Here is a 12,979-nt window from a genome sequence, read left to right as displayed (position 1 = left end):
AAAATCTTTGGATTTTCACAAATGCCTCAGTGTGGGGAGACCATGGTTTTGAAGACATCAGTGGGTATTTTTCTTGGTTAAATTTCCTTCAGAAACTCTTGTTTTGTATGGAAATTTTACCTGGATATAAGGCTGCCAAGTACATAATTAGTTTATATATAAAACTCCGCGTGCATGACTACTAAAATGCAGACTCTCTTGCATCCACCTTAATAAGCAGATCTTTCCAAAGAGAAAAAATTAAAATATTAGTGTCCATCTAAGTCATTATATTCCCATCACAGAACATAGATAAGCTCACACAGTTTGGGATGATAAACTTGAATATCCTCTTCTTCAAACTTTTAAACTAGTATCAATCCAAATGTACCTACTTATATCACCAAGGGACATAATTAGTATTAGACGTATCTATTCCTCATCTTTGCTATTTCACTTTATTAAATTTCAGCTCATAAAATTGGTATGTTTAGGGGAAGCCATGTCACTTTTATCATTTCATTGCCTCCTAGATGATAAAAATGATTGCCTTGATAGAGGAATTGGAGCAGCTAATTAAGCCCAAATGATTAAATTCAGCAATCGGTGCTTTATCATCATTTCTATTAGAAATAAATATATTCAATAAAAAGCAGTTAGCTACTACACTTCAACTATCGTTTAGAATGTCTCAAAGAAAATAAATACCTCCTTTTATCCCTGGAAGATATTTCTGCCAACTTTCTCTCAAGTCTATTACATTATGTCAACAATTGTCTGAAACACCCAGGGGAAATATAACTGATAGAACTTGTGTCAAAATCCAACTATTGTGGCATATTTTGAAAAACTCACTTTCTTAAGATTGTATTATCATCAGGTTTTTAAGACAGAGATGGACTTAATCTTTCAGGAAATGCATTATATTTAATGATAGGGAATTTCTCCAGCAAATTTTTGGTAATATCCAGATGCTGAAATGTGTGAATGTTTTATGTTTAAAGAAATAATATGTCCATTAAGGAAAACAAAGCAACAAAAAAAGAGATTCATTATCTCATTTCAAATTAAGAAGGTGCAGGTGGAATGCATTCATTGTATTACAGGAGAAGATAAAAATATATTAAAGGATAAAAAGACATTGCAGTTAATTTTTCCAGGTATGGAGAAATCCAAGAGGAATGAAAATATGAAATACTAAGGATAGAAGGCATCAACAGTAGAAGTGAAGTTTCTCAAAGACAGTTTACATAGAAACTGGTGATGGGTGAGCGGGACAAATTATTTTGCTGCTAAAATACAATAATGTATTCCCAGAGATTAAGGGAAAAAAAATGTAGATTGAGCTATATGGATAGTTTTTCTTCCTCAAATGTTTCTTTAGCCTCTGGCACCATCATGCTGTCTGTCCATTAGTAATTAATGGAAGAAACATAAAAGGAGAAGACTCACATAAATATGAAAAACTCAGGAGTAGCTGCTAACTTAGTTCTAAAGATAGCAGTTGGATATTTCAGAAGTGAAACTTAGCTGTGTTTTTCACTAGATAGGTTGCTAATTCTTAGGACAGAAACAAGCTGAGATACATTTTGGGATAGTCCATAAAAGAATCCATCATCTTCAGGTACTCTACTCTCTCTATGAGTAAGAAAATAACTAAATAAGGTTACTCAAGTTTTAAAAAATGGTGTGTTTTTGTTTATTTACAGTGTTCTTTGCTGGAGCTACTGAAACAAAACTATCTCAATCTGCATTCCTGGTCGCCTTCATGTTTTCTACTCTTTTCTTATTCTGTAGCACATTTCATCTTTTATAAATGATATAATTCACTTATTATGTGTATTTTCTTTCTATCTTTCCCTTTTTCTAGAAAAGAAACATAAAGAAGGCAGGGAACTCACAAGTCCTAATACAGTCCTGGGAATTCTGTGTGTTCAGTACATATTTATTGATTCAGTGAATGAGTCTTTTCTTATCCCCCTTAGTTCTCAGAGATAATTTCTATCCTGACTTTTGTTCTAAAATCTGAAAGTTTTCAATTTTTCAGTATTTCCACTTAGAATACTTTGCAACAAAGAGCATCTAAAGAAAATAACAAACTTCTAAATGCTCTCACTTTCCCAATTTCAGGGTTTTTAGTTATTTAATTCAAATAAACATAGAGAACTCCATTCTCTACAACGTGGGACAAATATGAAGATACACGAAAATCCTAAAGACTTCATGGAGAGAGCTCACTGTTCTGTTATTTTCAGCACAATACCTGAGGATGATTTACATACACAAAAATGCCATATGTCAGCGTGCATGAATATCAAGTTATTTTTTCCGTCATTTATATTTAATAATGGGAAGGAAATCATGTTTGTTATGTTTAACCTTCATTAAATAGCCACATGCCATTTTAAGGAGATTTGGGGATTTTTTGCTTCTTTGCCACTGACAATTAACATTACATGCGATATAAAAACATACATACATAATAACACACACATGTGTAAAAACTACATAAACATAAAATATGTACAGTTGGATAAGAACATCTTTAGAAAGTTTGCTTTATTATTGGTCTAAAGTGTATAATCTTTATTAAACTGGGGATTTCCATACAAGTATAGTTCTAAGATAAGTCTACCATCAGCATATCCTCTTAACTAGACTGTTATCTCTAACTCCCCCTCATGTGGGAATGTTGAATGTATCATTGCCAAAAATATTATTTTATTACCTAAACATTTGAAGCTTTAGTCTAAGAAGAAATCGTAATACAATGCATTGATTCAACCATTTTCTTGACTATTAAGACTGCAACCATATGGTTAAAATGACTTAATACTTCTGTGTATATGTATGTGTGTGTGTGTGTGATGGGTACCTGTGTGTGTGTGCTGTATTTTCTTGTCTACAATAATCATCTGATTGTCATTAGAGAGTCAAATGTAATTTTGTCTCTCAAACTAAAATCAGCTTATAGTGACCTTACTGGTAATAGGGTGGTAAGGAACAAATGAGAAATTTCAGTAAAGCTGATAAAACAATCATCTTTCCTTGAATTCACTTATCAGCCCCAGTCATGCAAGAAGTGTTGTTGTTAGATAACATGTAAAAAGAGAATAGTTACAAGAGTAAGATATTTTCTAGCTTAGTTTTTAGCTGATATGGCTTATCTGTGTTAAGAGGATTCTGAGGTTATCTTCACTGTATGTCAGAAATTTCTCTTTCACTAATGCAGCAGGATAAAGCAATTTGCCATTCAAACATTGGGAGTGCAATTAGCACTAGCCTTGCTAGAGCCTCAGAAGATGCCCAGTGCAATTTCAGGACATGTTCCATAAGCGCATACACGGAATCAAAAGAAAAGAGAGTTTAAATGTTTTCATTTTGGAGGACTTAACATTACAATGTGTACATACACTAAGAGGTATATGAAAATCGCATAAAAGAGGAAATTATTTGATCTGGCATTTGGAAAATTATTAAAAAGCAGAGTAACAGCAGGCTATAAAAATGATCTTGTTTGCAGGCAACATTTGTTTTTGTTTCCCCACTGGAGAAGTTTTGGATGTTCAATTATAGGCCTCATTGCTTCAGCATTATTTTCAACTGAAATGTCGGAACTTGGAAAAGCATATCTAATGTGCAAATTAAGTTTATTGCTGCTCATTTAGTTGTTTATTCTTTGTGATAGAAGTCTTTATTATAGCAGCATAGAGAGTGGCCTATCCATTTTCTCCAGCAGAATGACGGTGTTCGCTAACATGGTTCTACATTCACTAAGAGACATAACAAGATAGGTAGATAATTGGAAACTCTGTGGCTTTACACAGCAGTTTAAAGGATTTGAGGTGTTGAGGACAGGTGTATTGAGAAGCCTAGCTTTACTGAGTAAACCAAAAATTCAGTTTCATAGAAATGACAAGACACGAAGGAATATAACTGTCATATTGCAGTGGTGGCAAGTACTGCTACAGAAAAGTCTCCCAATACTGCTAATATCTTTCTCCAAATATTTAATTCTACACCCAATTTTCTGCAAAGAATGATTTAAAGCATTTTAATAGAAAGGAGACTTTATAAATGATTAATGGAAGTATTTTTAAGGTGAAAAATACATATAGTAAATTTTTATACTGGCTTGAAATGAAATTTTCTTTCCCTTCCAATATTTAACATAATGCTGAGTGAGTTCTTGAGATGTGAATTCCATAATCTCTTCAAGTATAAAGGAGAAAACAAACAAAAAGCATTCAGGTAAGCTAACAGAATAATGCCAATATTATCTTGGTCTTCATAACAATTTAGTTCATAGTCTTTTTAAAATGTAGCACATATCACTCATAATATTTAAAGGTATGTTAAGCAGTTTTTTAAAACTGTACATTGTACAATATATAACGTAAAGGACAGGTATTAATGAATTATAGGTTTGCACCTTTTTTTTTTGATTGTTCAAGAAGTTGTTCACTGAAGAGATTAAACCTGTAACTGGTTAATGTTTTGCTTTATTTATCCTTAATAAAAACAGGGAGTGTACAGCTCATGGTTTATGACAACTAGAGAGGCCAGACAGATGCGTGCAAACCACTTCTCAAAGCAGCAGGATGCACAGACTTTGGAATTTGATTAACTAGTTCTATTACTAACAAGCATGAGATCTTAATGTGTTTTTGCTGTGATTGATGTTGTATTGTTTATTATCATTACTAAGTATCCTTTATTAAATACATACTTTGTTCCAGCACTGTGATAGATAACTTTATGTATATCATGTCATTGAAACCTCATGCAACACTTTGAAGCAGATGATCAAAATTTTCATTTTACACAAGGAGAGATTGAGGCATAGGTTGCTAAAAGTACTTGTCAAGGTCCTTGTGTTATTAAGTTGCAGATGTCTTTTTTCCTTCTATTTTATCTTCCAGTAATTTTATGTAATAATAATTACATAAGACACATTTATGTGACATTGTTTAAAGTTCAGAGAAAATAAAAATAATTTACAGATATTAGTATTTTCCCATTAAAACTTCAGTTTTCATTTATTAAACAGAGTTCAGTATTTATTTATACTCTTTTTATTTGAGGTAAATGTTACATATATAATGAAATATATAAATTTAAAGAAGACTTCTGCTGAATTCCGGCAAATACATACACCTGTGTAACCCCAAACTCCAAGATATAGAACATTACCATCATCCTATAGAACTTTGCCTCATGCTCCTTCTTAACCCACCCCTCCCCCAGAAGCAACTACTGTTATGATTGTTTTTCTGCCACAGATTTCATACAAATGCAATTATATAGTATATACTCTTTGGTATCTGGTTTCCATCATTCAGCTTAAACCGCTAGCTATCAACCTTCTGTTTTTATTAAAAATGAACAAAGGTAAACAAAACTTTAGCCAACAGTAGCTTTAGTCTGTGCAGTAAAAATATCTTGAACTATAAATACCTTTGTCTCCTGTTTCCTTCTCAAACTTGTACACACTTCTGCCCTGAGTATTTGGTTAGAAACTAGAAGTTTGGTAATTTTTTCTTGATTCTACTCTGAGGCTAAAGGAAATTAGACACCTCTGTTGCCTGGGCATTCTATTTCTGAACTAACACAGTGATCATTCAAGATCTAGTGCCATTTTTTTAAGAATAATATATGTTATTACAACATAAAAGACCCTCAGATGCAAGCTCTGTTTTTTTAGTCTATGGATCCTGAATATTCAAGGAAGCAGTTAGCAAATTCTTTCAAGTCAAAAAAAGGAACGGGATAGGAATAGGGACAAAGGAGTGCAGACGGGAGAAAATAATCGGATGAATTGACAGATTCTCCTCTTCTGGCTTTTTTCCCCCCCTTTCATTTCATCTCTCCTTATCCTAATGTAAATGTTCAGAAGAAAACATTTTCTTTCCATTAGGTCCTGGAGCCAAGCAAAATAAAATTTCCTATTTTCATCTCTTACAAAACTACAGACTGCTTCAACCTGATGTTTTACTACAACCCAGCATAAAGTTATAGTTGGAGGACTGAGTGAACATTATCTATTTATAGGAAATATTAATATGATGCCATAAATAGTCATTACCAAATATATATTAACCGCCTTGAAACTGAGTAGTTGGCATATTTAATTCATTAAGCAGAATCTACAGTGCATGCTCTTTTTAAATAGATGTCAGGGCCTGTTTTGATTACTTGCTAATATAGAAGATCTGTGTTAACATTTTACATTATTACTTGCTAGGGAATTTTTCAGTGTTACCTTGCATGATATTTAGACTTGTTTTCTTACTTAGACAACTCAAGTTGTAGACAATCACTTTCTCCAAATGTTTCTTCATTTGTTTCTTTTATTCTGGAGTTCATGGTAACCTTTGAATATTTGTTCTAAATCATTTAAACATTGAAGTGGAAGATAAATGGGTAATGGTAACTGCAGGGAAACTGTAATATATTGAACATGGTTACTTTGTGCACTGGAATTAAATTATATTCTGTCTGTGGTGGAATATAATATAAATACCAAGTGCTGCATATAGATTTTAATCTATAAAATACATGTCTGAGCAGATTATCTTGTTATGGCTAAGAGAATATAAAACAGCCCAGCCTAATGCAAGTATATGTATAAAGAGGAAAAGCATAGTAAATAAACATTAAAAACTCCTCCATCTCTGGCTTGCTGGAGATGGGGAATTAAAGATGTCACCACACTGATTTTCTTCTTGGTTTGTTTTATCTGTGCAGGGTTTATTTCAGAGTATTAGCTCTGAGTTTCCTGTGCTTGCTTTCTCTAGGGTTAGTAATTTTCTTGTTTGTCTGTTTGCTTAGTTTTCAATGCATTTGACAACAATTCATTTCTCAATTCTATCTCAACTGTCTCCCTTCAATATCTATCTGTGGTTGTGCGGGAAGCCTAGTTGCCTAAGTACCATGACTTTCTCTTGACATATTCCTTCATTTGGGTAGAACGCATCTTCCAATGGATTTTTAAGAAAACAATGAAGAGTTATGCAATTTTTCTGAGATCTTTCGTGTTTGAAAATGTCTATTCTATGTTTACATTTGATTGTTTAGTTGGAAATAGAATTTCGCATTGCAAATCATGCCTTCAGAAACCTGGGCATGTTACCCTGTTCTGAAAGCTGAAACCATTTTGATTTCTGACCTGTTGTTTGTGACATCTTTCCTCCCTCTCTCTAGAAGTCTGTTTTCCCCAGAGTTCCACAATTGCATGATGATGTGCAATGGTGTAAATCCATTTACCTTTATATCAGGCATTTGGTGTACCTTGTCACCCTGGAAACTCATATTGCTTGGTTCGGGAATACCTTCCTGAATAATAATTTATTCCATTCCTTTTTCTGAAATCCCTATTATTTAATACTTACATTTCTTAAACTGATAACTTTGAGTTTATGTGTATATGTAAGTACCTATCTATAATTTATTATGTTTTATTTAATTATATATAGCTAGGTAGTAGATATAATTCATCTACATGTATATATGTATTATATATATTTTTGTTTGCTTGTTTTTCTCTCCTTATATCCATTTTATGGCTTTTATTTACCTTCTAGGAGGTTTTCCCAAATTTATCTTCCAGATCTTTTATGGTATTTTTGTTTTTGATATTTAAAAAAAATTTCCTAAGTGTCCTTTTATTTTTTGGCTGTTCTTTCATATATCATCTTGCTTTTTTTCCTCTTCTTCTGAAAATATTGCTATAGTTTTCCTCTTTTCTAGTTTATTTTTTGTGCATAGTCTTTGTTGTTTCATACTGCTTTCTTCTCCTTTGTTTTAACTCTTATCCTTTATTAAGAAGTGTCTAAAAATACTTTGTCAATCTTAGTTGTCTGCTCATATTTAACAGTGGGGCACTAAAAGTCTTATAAAAAGCTCTGATCAAGTATGGGGCTTTTTGAACGACTGGTCTTCACATTTAGGTCATCTGGCCAGGATATTTCCTTGGGAGACTCTTAAGGTCACCATATTTAGATCTTTTCTCTTAGATTCATCAGATCCCCAGGACAACTGTCCCTTACCTCCTACCCCTGGTTTCCTCCCTAGGGAGCAAAGACCTGGCAGACAGCACCCTCAGAGCTGAATAAGGTTACAATATATGACTCTCAACATTCACTATGTACCTGTTTCTTAAGTGCCCTGTTTTCAGTAGAATTCTCTCACCCTCAGCTCTGCGTGGTGACCAACAGTTCAGAGACACTCTGCTTCATATCCTCTCAGGAGAATAATTCGTTTTCTTCTGAGATGGAAAAACACTCTAGAGACCAACTAGAATCCTATTCATAAAGTATAAAAGGGGGACATGCTAAATGAGTTTCTCCTCAGCCTTCCCACTGCCAGCCTAGGACTGCGCTTTATGGTAGGTCAGTTAGAAATCTTTCAGCTTCATTCCAGTTTCTCAAATATTTTCTACGTTTTTGATCTCTGTTTTGGTAGATTTAACTCCTAGAAACAAATTCTTCTTGGCATCATTTATTAGATATTTATAAAGAACTGAAAATATATACTGTGTTTAATCAAGTATCTTCACCCGGATACTGTATGTCCTATTTTTTATTGTGACGTTATTTTTGCCACTAATACTCAGAAAAAGTCAAGCTTCAGTTATTTTTAGCTTGAACAAAATTTATCATGTAATCAAGAAAACACAATTTGGGAAATAGCAGGTCATGAACTCAAATCTGCTTGTATGCTAGATACGATTCTTTCCCACATTCAAGGACATCACTCCAACACTTTCTCTCTCTCCCCCCACCCCTTTCCCTCACTTTGTCTCTTTAATCTCTGTTATCCTCTCCAATGCATCATTCTCATCATCATAGTTGCATACTGTTACTTTCATCATTTTAAAAAAGTCTTTTTCTGATCTTGCTTTCTGTCCAGCTACTACCATATTTGACTATACTCCTTTACAGCAGAATTCCTTTAAAATTTGTCTATAAGAAGTTGCTTTTTCCAATTCTTCTGATCAACTGTTCTGAATCCATGCAACCAGGCCTTTTTCCCCTACTATTTCATCAAAACTACTCTAACAAGGTAACTAGTAATCTCCACATTGTTAAACCAGTGGTCAGTTCTCAGTTCTCATCTTACTTAACCTATCAGACAACTGAATATTTTCAATCCTATACATACTCTATTATTAAATATTAATAATATTGGAGAAACTTCTTTCTTGACCAGTTGAAGTAGCTTTATCACACCATCACACCAATATTAACCACAAATATTATAAAAATCTTTTTTAAATAAAAAGAGTAGTTTAAAGAAATTATGACAATAACCAAGGTGTTTTCAATATGTGGGATAATATTCTAGAAAAAGGAAAGGCACAGATTGGAGTTTCTCCTGTCAATTTCTAAACAGTTTGAATCAGAAATACAAGAATCCAAAGAGAAATGAGAAAATTTCTCAAGCAAAAATTTTAGTAGTCTCACAGTGCTAGATGGACAAAAAAGTAAGGCTCAAAGTAAACCAAGTAGAATAAGGCCTGCTAAACAACTGAATTTTGAAAGAAGACACCTAAGGGACTATGTTCTAGTAATAGAAACAGTAAAATTAACCAGGACTTAAAATCACTGAGATTCAGAATCAATTCGTACCAATTCCTGACTAGATTCTCCTCCTTTTCAATTGCCTGATTAAAAAAGTAAATCATCTTGGGAAAAATATAACAGAATGAAAATATTTACATTTTGAGCCACAGGCCTGGCTTTTCATAAAAAGAATAGCTGGAGCCAGGACCAAATGACCAGAACCCAGAGAAAAATCAGACAGTAGTAACAGGTCACAGCTGGCATGAATATGGAAGTTGTTACACAAGGGTTTTAAAATAATTGTGATTAGTATTTCTTTTTAAAAAAGATGACAAGAAGGAGAATTTCAGAAGGGCAATGGCATATATTAAAAATCAACTGGAAGTTCCAGAAGTGAAAAATATAGAAGCTAAAATTAAGAACAAAATGGATTGAATAAACAGTAGATTAGATATAGAAGAGAAGAAGATTAGTAAAGAGGAGGACATGTGAATATAAAATATTCAATAGGCTGAGAAAATGCAATAAGAAAGCTAAAAAAGAACATAAGGAACATACTGTTTATGGTGAATACCTCTAACACACATTGAATTGTGGTTCCAAAAGGAGCAGAGATGGGAATCAAGAAAATGAGGGATGAGTCATTTGAAGACATACTTGGCAGGGATTTTAAAAAGCTGAAAACAACAGCAGGCATCTATTGAGGAAATCATTTAGTTAGGATAAACACAAAGGAAAGTTTGAATAAGCACATAGCAGTGAAGTCAAAGGAAAGAAAAGTCATTTGATAAAAAATCATCATCTTCAAAAGAATAACAATGAGACTGGCAGTTGATACAACAACAGAATGAAGAGAATCCAGAAGACAATGGAATGACCTTTGGATGGACTGAAAAATAATACCAATTCTCTTCCCAGCAAAAATATTCTCTCAAATGAAGAAAAATAGAGATGATTTCACACAAACAAAACTTCAGAGAACCCATCACTATAAATCTGCAGTAAAAGAAAAGCTAAGGAAGTTTCTATAGATAGAAAGAATATGATTGCAGCTTGAAGTACATAAATGGAAGAAAGTAAGAGCAACGGGAAGAGTTAATTTGTTAATCTGAGGCTAACTTGAGATTCCGAGGAATTAGAAAGTGGACCAAATTTTTAAAAGTTTTTATTTCTAGTCTTTGCAAGTTAACTAATGAGATAAAATATCACAGAATTGTGTCACCTGTTTGAAGTGCTATTTACACACTAATTTACTTTATATTGACATCTTTGCAATATTTCCTAAAATGACATAGATAAATGAAGGCAGAATCACTTATGCAGTGAAAGAAAGGTTTGGTGATTTTTTTGTAACATGTGTCAATCTTTTGAGATGAGCTGCTAACTTCAGAACCACCTGAGCACTTATTATTCTGAACAATGACACTGAACAATGATCACTCACAGATGGAGATTCCAACTGAGTTAAAAGCACAGAAGAAACAAACAAACAAAAAGTGACCAAAATAATTTTTTCTGGATGCTCAAGAAAGACCAATGACATGATGGATTGCTATCCCTGGCTTGTAAAAATGTACCTGTGGGTCATCATATGTAATGTATGTTTGGGTTCGGATACAGGGGACAAGTCCCACTTGTGTGTAAAGAAACCATGCTAAACAATACAGACAGAAATTTTTTATATTACTTGTTATGCCTCCTGAGGCTCTTGTAACAAAAGATGTGTTCTGGATCATCATTGTCTATTGTGACAATGTGAATTTGAGTAAAGCTATTCATCAAAAGCATAATTTATTTTACTCAGTGTTTCCTTCTACTTCTTAAGGATGAGATTGTTAGATAAAGCTGTTTTCATACGAATTGAATCTCAGTGAAATAGCATGGAAATAGTAAATACTAAAAATCTGTAATTTTATGAACTATTCATTAATGTATGCATGTCATATATATTGAAGATAAGCTTCAAAAGTGGTCAGTCCACATCCCTTTAGAAGCTGAATGGAAAAGATTCCTATTCTGTATATAAATATTGACTACCTCTATCATTTCCTTTCTTTCTGTCTTTTATTATTATTGAAAATTACAAACACACAGAAAAAGTAGAGAAAATAGTACGAGGAACACCCATGTACACATTACTTGGGATTGATAATCATAACAATAAATCAGTTTTCTTATCTTAAAAAAACTAACAATTACTTCTAAATTTTTCAGAGTTCAAATTTACATGATTGTCTCATAAATGTTCATTTATATATGTACTATGTATACATACAGACACACATATGTGTATATATTTGTGTATGTTAACCCTCTTCAATCATGAAAGGCATATTTCTAAACATTGCTCCTTAAAACTCTTTATATCCCAAGATGTATTAAGAGCTATTATATGAATTAAAAATATTCCATATCTAGTAAATGTAGGAAATCTAGAATTAAATAAACTTTAAAGTTTCTTTAATACAGGAATTTACAGAGATTTTAATATGCCAAAATGTACTATGAAACTCTAAAAGCAAATACAGTATGCAGAATTAATTAATTGTATAACTTGGAAGTCCATCTTTATCTCTGATGTTATTTCTGAAGCAATACTAATCAAGAACATTTTACTGGATATGACTTTTTTCTGGATCCAAAGCATTGCTGACTTTCTGACAATATATTTTATATAGCTTGGATTTTCCTTAAACAGAAATTTCAGACTCAAATTTGAAAACCTAAGGCAATATTTCTCAAAGCCTGGGCCTAAACTGACATCAGTATTAACTGAAGAAGCAACCTGTTAAAAATCCATATATTAAGTTCACTCTGCAGACCTGCTGAATCAGTATTTCTGTTGCAAGTAGAGAAATTCACATTTTCAAATCATTCTCCAGGAAATTCATGCTAAATTTTTTAACATTGGAGTAGAAGTTTTATAAATACTTAAGGAATAGGCAAGACAAATATAATTATATGAAATGAAAAAGAATAACTATCCCTCTATTTTGTTTCAGAGAAAGAGGCTTAAAGAATTTCAAAGTTTCACAAATGATAATCTAGTAATGTTGACTTCCCTTCTTTTTAATTTGTTATAATTCAGGCCAGAATGTTCTTACTTATCCATAAATACCAACATGTATTTCCATGTTAATAATGAGCCTCATGTTACCGCACCTACTCCACTGGTATATATGCACCCACAGGTAAGGAGTAGACTGATGTGTGTGTATACATCCCTCCACTTCTTAAGAGTGATCTCAATAGCTTGAAAAAACATCTCTCTGATGTTAGACTTTCTTAAGAAGTTAAAATGTATGCAAAGGAGGAGTCTGAACTTGTTGATGAACTACAGCATACTCCTTGTCCTTTCCCTAAAAAAGCATCAAAAATTGTGTGTTTCTCCCGCTCAAGAACCACACTCCCATTCTCTGCAAGTGTGATTTTGTCTC

The 12,979-nt window shown here is 32.8% G+C and overlaps 1 protein-coding gene across 3 annotated transcripts in view; it reads left to right on the top strand.

Annotated features, from left to right (window-relative positions):
- CNTN6 (contactin 6) overlaps positions 1-12,979 on the top strand; it is a 256,106-nt gene that overhangs the window by 215,999 nt on the left and 27,128 nt on the right. The window lies entirely within an intron of this gene.

This window comes from Camelus bactrianus, chromosome 17 (genome assembly GCF_048773025.1).
Source record: "Camelus bactrianus isolate YW-2024 breed Bactrian camel chromosome 17, ASM4877302v1, whole genome shotgun sequence".
NCBI lineage: Eukaryota > Metazoa > Chordata > Mammalia > Artiodactyla > Camelidae > Camelus > Camelus bactrianus.
This window is presented reverse-complemented; position numbering and strand designations above follow the sequence as displayed.